Raw genomic sequence first — 10,056 nt, 5'->3', positions numbered from 1 at the left:
CTAAGCATGTAGAGAGCATGAAAAACAAAATAGGACCATCCTAATTGAATCTAACATGATCCCTACATTAAAGAGAGCATACAAGAGTTAGAAAGTCATACTTTCGAAGCGTGATTCGATGGAAGATCGAACAACCCCTAGCTCTTGCTCTTTGTAGTAGTAAATCTCTTCGTAGTGGATCTCCAAGTCTTCAAGTGAGCTTGATAAAATCAGAGTCTTCTTGAGACACAAGGTAAGATATCCATCCCGGGGTACTTTAAAATCCTACTACTTCCTCTTACTTAAAGATTGCTAGAGTTTAGTAAGAGGTAGATCTCTCTTCTTTTCTTTTATGGAAAGCAACTATGAATAAACCATTTATTTTATTTTTTTATTAACCATGAAAGAAGAAAGAGAGCTCATATTTATAGAGGAAGAATATATCATGACATGAATGACTCATTCCATGAGTCACACCATGAGTCATCAAAACAATGATTCTCCCATGAGTCATGCAATGACTCATCTCATGAATCATGCAATGAATCATGAAGAATCAAAACTATGTGCTAAAACCATGTTCCCAAACCATACCACCTTAATGACTCATCTCATGACTCATTAATCAAAGTATAATGAAGTGCGTATTTCATAAATAAAAATACCACATCAATACGGTATTTCATAAATACGATATTTTGTAACTTTACAATCATTGACCAATAAGTTATCATATGACCAAAAAAGTCAATGAGTTGACCAAAAGTCAACTATTGACAAAAAAGTCAACTAGTTGACTAAAAGTTAACTTTATGGGAAAAATACTGGAATTCATTTCCTAAGCACATAGCATTCCGATTTTACCGATATACATAACCGTTTATGTGTATCCGGTAAAATCATATATGCGTATTAATCATACGCATCACTCTATAAATAATGTTTCATAGGATTAAGTACGCGTTTGGTGTGACTCTACGGCCCAACTTAAGAACTCGACAGTGGATGATATCCACAAGTACAACAGAGGTGCTAGCTACACATGAAGACTATCCGAGTATAAGTTATGATAAATGTCTGCAAGATGATAACACAATTTTATCAGGACCACTCGGTGATAATATTGTACAGTCCGGTCTCTTCGTCAAACCATGTCAAACTATCGGCCTAGGGTATGAAAAACCGTCAAATCCTAATAGCTCGATTAGTGTTTGTTGATATTAAACTCATAACCAATAAGATCAAACTGACACTCAGTTTATCTTATTTACCTCGGCCGAGGACTTCCTGGCTATAGTTATATCAAACAATCTTATGACATCAACCCCTTATACTGGGAGAGACGAATCTCATCTTGGCATCTCAATATCTACTTATGTCTCGGGATGCACCCAACAAGAACCGTTATGCACAACTCAATGAGAACTGTGGTTAGGTAAAAGTCTAAGTACACCTATACTGACATGTAAGATATTACACTCATGCCTCAGGTCAAGAGACTACTATGTACTATATCACTTGAGAACTTCTATTTGACAGTTAAGTATAATTACCAACTAGATGTTCTCAGTGAGTCATTCAGTCAACTCATTCACTAATGAGTCACCTGTATACTATATCTTGATGTCTCACATCAATGATCCAAGAGATGGATCATCATCCTACCAAAGGAGAAATAGAGTATACACTAGTCTTCCCAAAGTGATGATGTCTCATTTCAACACTTTATCGACTAAGAACATTTTAGAATATACGTTAGCGATAAATAAGATCTCTTCATTACGATCATATCCGAAATGTCTGATAGTCTAGTATCATTCTAAGGACTTTATCTGTATTAAAATATCAGATAAATCTGACCAAAATAGCATACTATCATTTTGAATAAGGATGTTATATTCATATAGGTTCTGTTATAATAGACAATTATTGCCTGCAGGGCACCTATATCTAACAACACCTTGGTACCTAGAAGGGATAAAACCATGGCACATCATCAATTCGACCGTTGTTGACTCAAAAGACCTTGGCATCATGCCCATAAGCCCAAGGCACGTATTCTAAGACCTTGGGGTCATTACGAATAAACCTAAGGCACGAGGTTAAGTCATCCCTATCACAAGGAACAAAGACGAGTCATCTCCACCCAAGAATATCTAAAAACAAATTTGCATTCAAACAAAGAAGATTACATACTCTTAAAACATATAAGAAGCAATCATAAAGGTACGTAGTTTAGATTGACCAAAATAAATCTTTTTTTCATTTGTATATTCAAAATATTTACAGTCCTAAAAAGTGCTAACAACAAAGAAAGAGAAAACATATGAGCCCCTAAGGGGCCAGTCTCAGAGAAGGCACATGACTAGAAGATGGAGCGACATTAGAGCCTTGGGTAGCCTTGGGAGGAGTGGCGATGAGGCCAGGAGCAAAAGTCAAGCGCGGAGGGGCAACAACAATAGTAGTTGGCGGAGGAGTCGGTTGAAGCTCAGACCCGACCTCTTCACCACCTTCCTCTTCAGGCCGACTCACCCAGCTATCATGGGCCAAACCCTCGACTGTTCCGTGGGCAGACTCTTCATCGCCTTCATCCCCACTCTCGGCATTGAATGCGAGACCCCTCCTTTCCTTTCTATCTCTTGTAGAGCACTAAGGAAGTTAGCCACTCACGAAGGATAGTGGAACTAAGACCGGTTTTAAGTTTGAGAGGGTGTTGCATCTCCAGGAAGTCAAAGCCGATCTTGCATGCCAAAGCCACCTCCACCTTACCAAGAGAATCGTTATGGTAATCCTCAACGATCTCGAACTAGTAGTCAGACTCCAGATGAGCAAGGCATCCTTGCAACGCCTGTATTTCATACATGGACGACTCATGTTGTCTCTCAGCCTCCAAGATTGCTCAAGCAGCCTCCTGCCTTAGTTTTTCATGAGTGATTTGCTCCTCATTCAGCTGATCCTATAGAGTCTCAGCATTCTGGTGATCCAATCAAGCTTCCTCATAGGCATCGACGCTTTCCTGCCTTTCGACCTTGACCTCCTCGGACAAGTATTTTATTTTCTCATCATGCTCATAGAGCTCATGTTTGAAATGGTCGAGGTCTTCTTCGAGCTTGCTGATTTCAACTGACTTCTTGCTATTGGACGACTTTCGACCCTTGAACATGTCATCCTGCATCTCCACTTCTCGGCGCTATCACTCCTTCTCCAGCCTACCAGCTCCTCCTCGTTGGCAGCCAACTTCAGAAAAGTTGTCTCAAGAGCTGCCTTGTGAGCTTTCGACTCTTCTTGGAGCTTAAGGTAGAGGTTCCATGCATGCTCGAACTAAGCAAATAGTTCCTGCTCTACCAAAGCCCCTCGAAGGATATAGCCCTTTAGGGATTGGTGGAGGCCAACGTCTGGCATTAATGCAAGTATCTCGTCATCCTTGGGTAAGAAGAACCGATACAAAGCCCTAGTTTGGGTGAGCTGAGATTCCTGGACCGATCCTCTCCTATCAAGATGCTACCTAGGCTCAAATTTGAATTCCTTGGACGACTCTTTATCATAGCAGGGGCTAGCTCTAGACAACCCCATTAGTGGCATCTTCAATTCACCCTATTTCTTTGCATCGAGCTCATCGATGCTGTAGGGGAAAGGCCATCTGAATCCCCAAGCAGCGGATGCCTCTTCAATAGCTAATTCCTTTCCATGCCGATGAGCCGACTCAACAGGCGTAACAGGGGCCGCCTCCCTCTCCGCTAGGGCCTCAACCTTTTCAACCTCCGCTGTGATTATCTTGATCCCTATTTCTCTTGCAGGGGACCTATCATCTACAACGACGATATCTAGAGGCGGGGCCATAGGATCTTCTAGTAGGGTTTTATACATATAATTCAAAATTAATCATGCAATGAAAATTAAAATAAAACCCAAACAGGATCCATGTGATCCAATTGATTTAAAAGGTGTTTCGGATTACGAACCTGTTTGTGCGCAGATTATCGAATTAACACCTTAATTCGATCGGACTCTAGGTGTTGCTCAAGGAACGAACGCCCTCTATTAGTATCCACACACGAACAATCACGAACGGATGTAGGGTGCTAGCTCCTTTCTACATCGGCTATGGTTTTTCTTTTTATGAGAGATTATCAAATCAGGGCATCACAAAAGTTTATTTATAGTCACGTTAACCCTAACGTGTAGAGAGATATTTTGGAGATATCTTGTTCAAAATAACAGAATTTTGTTTCTTATTCAGATAATAAGAAATAATATTTATGTCTAAAATATCTCAAAAATAATAGATTTTTATTTCGAATTTTACATTTAAAATTCGAAATTGCGCAAAGAAATCCTAGCCCGTTCATCACGTTCTCTTTGTGTGACCCAGTAGGTTCATATTATGTTGGCAGTAGGCCCAATCCCATTATAAACCCACAAGTCATAAGTGGCCTCTAGCAAGATATTATGACTACCCAAATAATATAAATATCGATAGTCCGATTTCAACCTAACCAATAGTACATATTATAATCCTTTTGTCACATGATATCTTGTTTGAGCATAAGTCATGGTACATGTCAAACTTATATTGTTCAAACATATAATTTCTCGATCACTAAGTAGACTGATAAATTCAAATGACATTGATTACACTATCAATTCATTTGAGCATGGCTATGCATTTCTCAGTCCAACTTATCGAGGGGCCCAATAGATATCTCTCTAATAAGAGGGACAAATTCCATCTTCATTATTCACTATCCTCTGCATAATTCTCATCATGTCCAATCATAACCTTTATGATTATCTGATTAAAGATAACGTTTGATTATGTTAAAATATGATGTTCCTCAAGTAGGAATCTATGATAATCTCAGGTCTAAGGATTTGATAACATAACTATTATGAGATCACTTATGACACTAACCCATGTAGTAATCTCATAGTGGGTCTATCCAGTGCCTTGTTCTTTAACAAGTACCTACAGGTATGATTTATATCACCATATATAATCATCTCATGTTTATCAATCAAAACCCATACTAGTCTTAATTTATCTTCATGTTTATCAATCAAAACCCATACTAGTCTTAATTTATCTTTATGCCCTTTAGTGATAAATAACTAGGGATAACATGAATCTTAATTTATCTTTATGCCCTTTAGTGATAAATAACTAGGGATAACATGAATAACATAGTTATTCATAAATATTACAATAATGTAACATGCCAATAATACTAATGTGGAGAAAACCGTTCTTTAAACAAAATATAATCATTACATCAAGGTCCAAATATTTGGCTTAGGGCATAACCACTAACACTTCTTGGATAGGGATGGTCGGAGCATCGCCCTCAACATCTTCCCATGGGAGAGGGATCTCACCTGATGTCTGGCTTGCCACACCCCTCTGAGTAGCAGAGGGTGTGCTCGCCTCCCTTGTAACTATAGCCTTGTCTTTAGGAGCCTCAGCGCTCCTAGTAGGGTCTCAGCTACCCACTTTCTTCAGCTGTCTCTTCTTCTTTTCAGACATCTCGGCCTGAATAGTGGTAGAGCTCGATCGGACCAGTCGAGCCACGATCTTGGTTGGATTGGCCTGAACCCTCTTAGCCTTCTTAGGGGCCAAGTTAGAGCAAATGTGCTTCTTCAACCTTATTGGAGGCCCTCCCTGAGTTCGAGCAGGTGGGGCTGTCGACACTGTCTGGATTTCCTCTGAGCCCAGCGTTAACATGGCTGACCTTGTTTCATCATTCGCGGTTAGAGGAACTAAAGAGATGCTAATAACCTGTAGCATTGAGTTGTTGAAGAGGTTCTCACTTCAGCAAAAACCAGTGTAGTCTGACTTTTTCGAGAGCACTCTTCTCGTTGCTCGATAACAGACTTGGCCTTAGCACATCCTTGTTGATCTCAGGCCACATGAAGCAGGTCAAGATGGCACATGGAGCAGGCCAAGATGGCGTCGCCTCCAAAGACCCACACAAATCTCTCCTTCTTATCCTTGTTGGACTCAAAGGCATTAGAGACAATTTTGACCCTAAAAATTGGAAGATAGTAGTGGCCCTTCTGCTGATTCACTTTTACGCGGACGAGGTGGCCGAGAATTTTTAGGGTCAGCTAGACTCGTACCATTAGTATACGATAACAATCTCCACCAGAGTGGCGATGGAGTTCGGCTTCATCTATAACGGTAACACCTCCAAAGCTTTCAAAATGCAGTATAAGAATGATGGAGTCGCAGACGAAGGCCATAGTCTAGATGCTTTAGATACATCGGAGCTATGCTACCATCATGATCAAAGACTACCTACGTATGTGTCGGCGCCAATAGGTCGAACACCCTAGGGATGTCAAACCTATCATAAAGTGTTTCTAGCAGCAATGACGATACATTCAAGTGGAACTTTTGAAGATGGTTGATCTAGGCCTCGTTCTGAGCTACTAAATAAGTAGAAGATGCATTTGTCTAGAGATCACCGGAGAAGAACGCAAGGATCGCCGAAAATCGCTCACAGAGGAAGAAAGCACATAAGAGTTTTCTGAAACAGCAAAATCATCTCATCTCAGAGCGACCGTACTTATAGGCAAAGGAGCCGACAGGTGGAAAGATCGCAATAGCCAACCCAGTCTTTGATAGACGGGTAGGATCTATCCCAGAAATCGAGGCGACCACCGCAGAATTAAAGCAACACTCGCCTTGATTAGCCCACAATTTTTGCTTGGGACCCGAGGTAACGGTAGCTCAAGATCTTCTCTAACTTTAGAAGCGTCACATCAGAAATGATCCTTGAGCAACCCTTCATAAATGTGCCTCAAGAACCGACGAGCGACAGTTCAATTTCACTCGCACTCGGACACCCGAGTTTGAGCAAAAGGAGCCAATGTTGTGTCATCGAATATCTTAAGTGTTAATCCTCCCCCATTGAGTCGACATGTGTTCTGGATTATTGAGACCTTATCTCAACTAGATCCTAGGCAGGACGAGTCCATTAAGTCATCACTCGACCTTAACAATAAGAGCCAAGTCAGAGAGCATATCAACTTCACTATTAGAATTGACCCTACATCTTATCATTCTATAAGGCCGGGTAGACAACTCTCATTGCCGATTAGAACGACGATGTTTATTGGCTTAATCACAAGATCGAGTCGAGAGGTGTCCTTTATTGGCTCTCTCGCAGATCTGAGTCGAGAGACAGTTTATCCTCGAACTCCTCACCGACAGCTAGTTAGTATCATCATTACTCCTGCCATGATATTCTCCATGTCTCATCGCCTTTCAATCATCACTATGTTTCCCTAGTTGTCATCACATCAAGCTCATAGATGACTCATGTCATCTATAGTCAACACCTATGTAATACCTGTCAACTCAGCTATCTGCCCGGGCTTGGCCAAAGTTACATATTCACCCCTCTTAGCTTGCTATATATAGGCTCATCGCCTCCTAGCCAAGCTGAGCCATCTCTAGTTAAAGAGAGCAATCTTGCTGAATAATGCAATTTCTGCACACTAGAACTTGTTCAATTCATTGATCCCCTTCTCCACTCAAGCTAAATATTAACTTGATCGTCAGACAGATCACCGAAGAATCCAACTCTAGTCTCTAACATATTGTGGTTTTACAGGACTCCCATCCTATTAGGGAACCAGAGGGGACGAAGAGATCCCCAACATCTTTGTTGTCGAACAGCTTCCATGCTGTTGCTCAGGATTAGCCCCTAATCTCATTGTTGACAGCTCAAGCATCAACAATTCTTGTTGGTGTTTGCTAGAGGAAAGGTACATGCTTTCTAACTTTTTATTGCATATAGATTAGGGTTCACAAAAGTTTTGACTTGAACACAGTAATTGTTGCATCCATATTTTAAATCAACTTAAGGGCACAACCCAATGTACAAGATAAGTTAAGGATTTCATCACCCTTCTTTAGCCCAAAAATCAGACTCTGCATAAGCATCACCCAAGCCTTAAGTTGATTAGATGTTTGGTGGAAAATTTGTAGTAAATAAAATAAAAAAAATTTGATTTGTATTCTCTCGATCTTAATTACAATTTAAATTTCGATTACAAAAGAGAGGAGAACTGATCTAAATTCTCCCCTTTGTTTAAGTCTGGGTTCTTCACGGTGGCGATGGAGTGTCTTCTTCGAATGCTCACATCGAATTTGCTCTCCATTGGCGATCCGCACGTCTCAATTCACTGGAACAACTAACTTGTGTGGCAAGTTTAATTAAGAACTCTTAACGAGTTTTGTAACTCAGAGCGAGTTGAAAACTCTGTGAAAAGAGTTGCTGAAACCGAACAATCGGTTGATAACCAAATAGGTTTTCTGTTGCTGAAAGATCCTCCAAGAAAGAGTTGCTGAAACCGAACAATCGGTTGATAACCAAATAGGTTTTCTGTTGCTGAAAGATCCTCCAAGACCTGATCTTTTTTGCTGCCAATAACTCTCTCCAGCTAATCTTGTAGATGATTTGATCTTCAAAATCTAACCGAAAACTCCAATCTCCAAGAGAATCTGCCCTTGATCTCTAAGAATCCCCAGAAAATCCCACTTGAAAATCCAAACCCCTTACTCGGTTCAGTAAGGCGATTATTTATAAGGGGATAAGAGGTGTAACCAACCCCTAAACCCGCTCCTAAGTGGGTGTGATTCCCTCAGATTGTGGGAAAAACGGTTCTGAAACCGTTTGACTCATGATTGAATGAGTCAAACGCCTAAGTTGGCATTCAGGACCCTAACTCCGCATCTTAGGCTGGAGACGCGGAGTTGGGCACCCGCTGGATGTTAAAAAAACACGAGGGCCTCCCGCGTTTTGTTTGCTGAGGGTTGGAAACGTAGGGGTCGCTTGCGTCTCAAGAACTGAAACGCGAAGGTGAATTCCGCGTTTAGAAGAGGCTAGTGACTTATAACCTCTTCTGTAGAGCGTTGTTAAGGCCATTGTTGAGTGATCTTTGCCTTGGCTGTTTTGGTGTGTGTGAGTCGTCAAATTGTAACTCTCACAGTTGATTGTGAAGACTATTGAATTAGGATTCTCATCAGTCATCGTGGAGGCCGTCGAATTGTAACATTTTCTCGATCTACGCAAAAATCCTCTGATTGTCGTTTTCATTTGTTGACGTGAAAGTCGTCGGATTGTAACTTTCTTTGTCAAAATGTTGATCGAAGTTTGATAAGGATCAGCCATCTGTTGTGATTTTTAGACAGACTACATTAGACATTGACCCATAAGGGTTTCGAGATCAATATGACAAGAAAATTATAAGGTAAGTCTAATTTTTTATTTGGCTAGGAAGTTAGTGTCTAAGAAAGGTGATTTGAAGGTGGTTACTTAATTAGGCCCGTTTGACGGATACCTCCACTAAACTTCACTAGCCTACCCAATTATTTAGCCATGTTTGGAATTAGAACTGCCATATAATTTACTTGGAACAATTAGGAATTGTCTAATGATTTAGGTTTGCCCTATAGGTCTAGGTCTAGAATGAAGTGGTTGCTTCTTAGCTAGGCTTTTTTTCTCTTGTAAATATTTTTCTTAGATAAAAAAAAAGTCTTTCATTAGTGCATGCCAGCTTGGGTTAGAAATCAATCTTCTAGATTAGAATGGTTAAAAATAGCTAAAACACCACCATCAGCTCTTCAGGGTATGTGTTATCCAACTAGGACATCTCTACATTACGTATTAGACTTTTAGCTGAAACAAGTAAACCTTCGAACTAAAACCTCATTATATTTGCATGCTGTCCAAATACAGTGTCACTGACATTGAAGACACTTACATTTTCATTAGTGGGTTTTAGGAAGTGTGTGTAATGTTTTAGATTAAATAGCTACCTAAAATGGCATAAAACCTAGGGTTTATTACTTTTGCCCTTAAAGAAAAAGCTAAGAAATGTTTGTATAGCATGACTACATGCCTGCAAACATCATCTCCACATAGGAGGAATTCATTAAGGCATTCCTTAAAAAGTTTCTTCCTATCCATAAAACGGTATGTATTAGGAACCACATCTTATAGTTTAGGCAAAGTAGTGGAGAACCTTCCATCACTGTTGATGCAAAATTTAGCCACAATCATGCATAGGCTA

Source organism: Asparagus officinalis, chromosome 5 (assembly GCF_001876935.1).
Source record: "Asparagus officinalis chromosome 5, Aspof.V1, whole genome shotgun sequence".
NCBI lineage: Eukaryota > Viridiplantae > Streptophyta > Magnoliopsida > Asparagales > Asparagaceae > Asparagus > Asparagus officinalis.
This window is presented reverse-complemented; position numbering follows the sequence as displayed.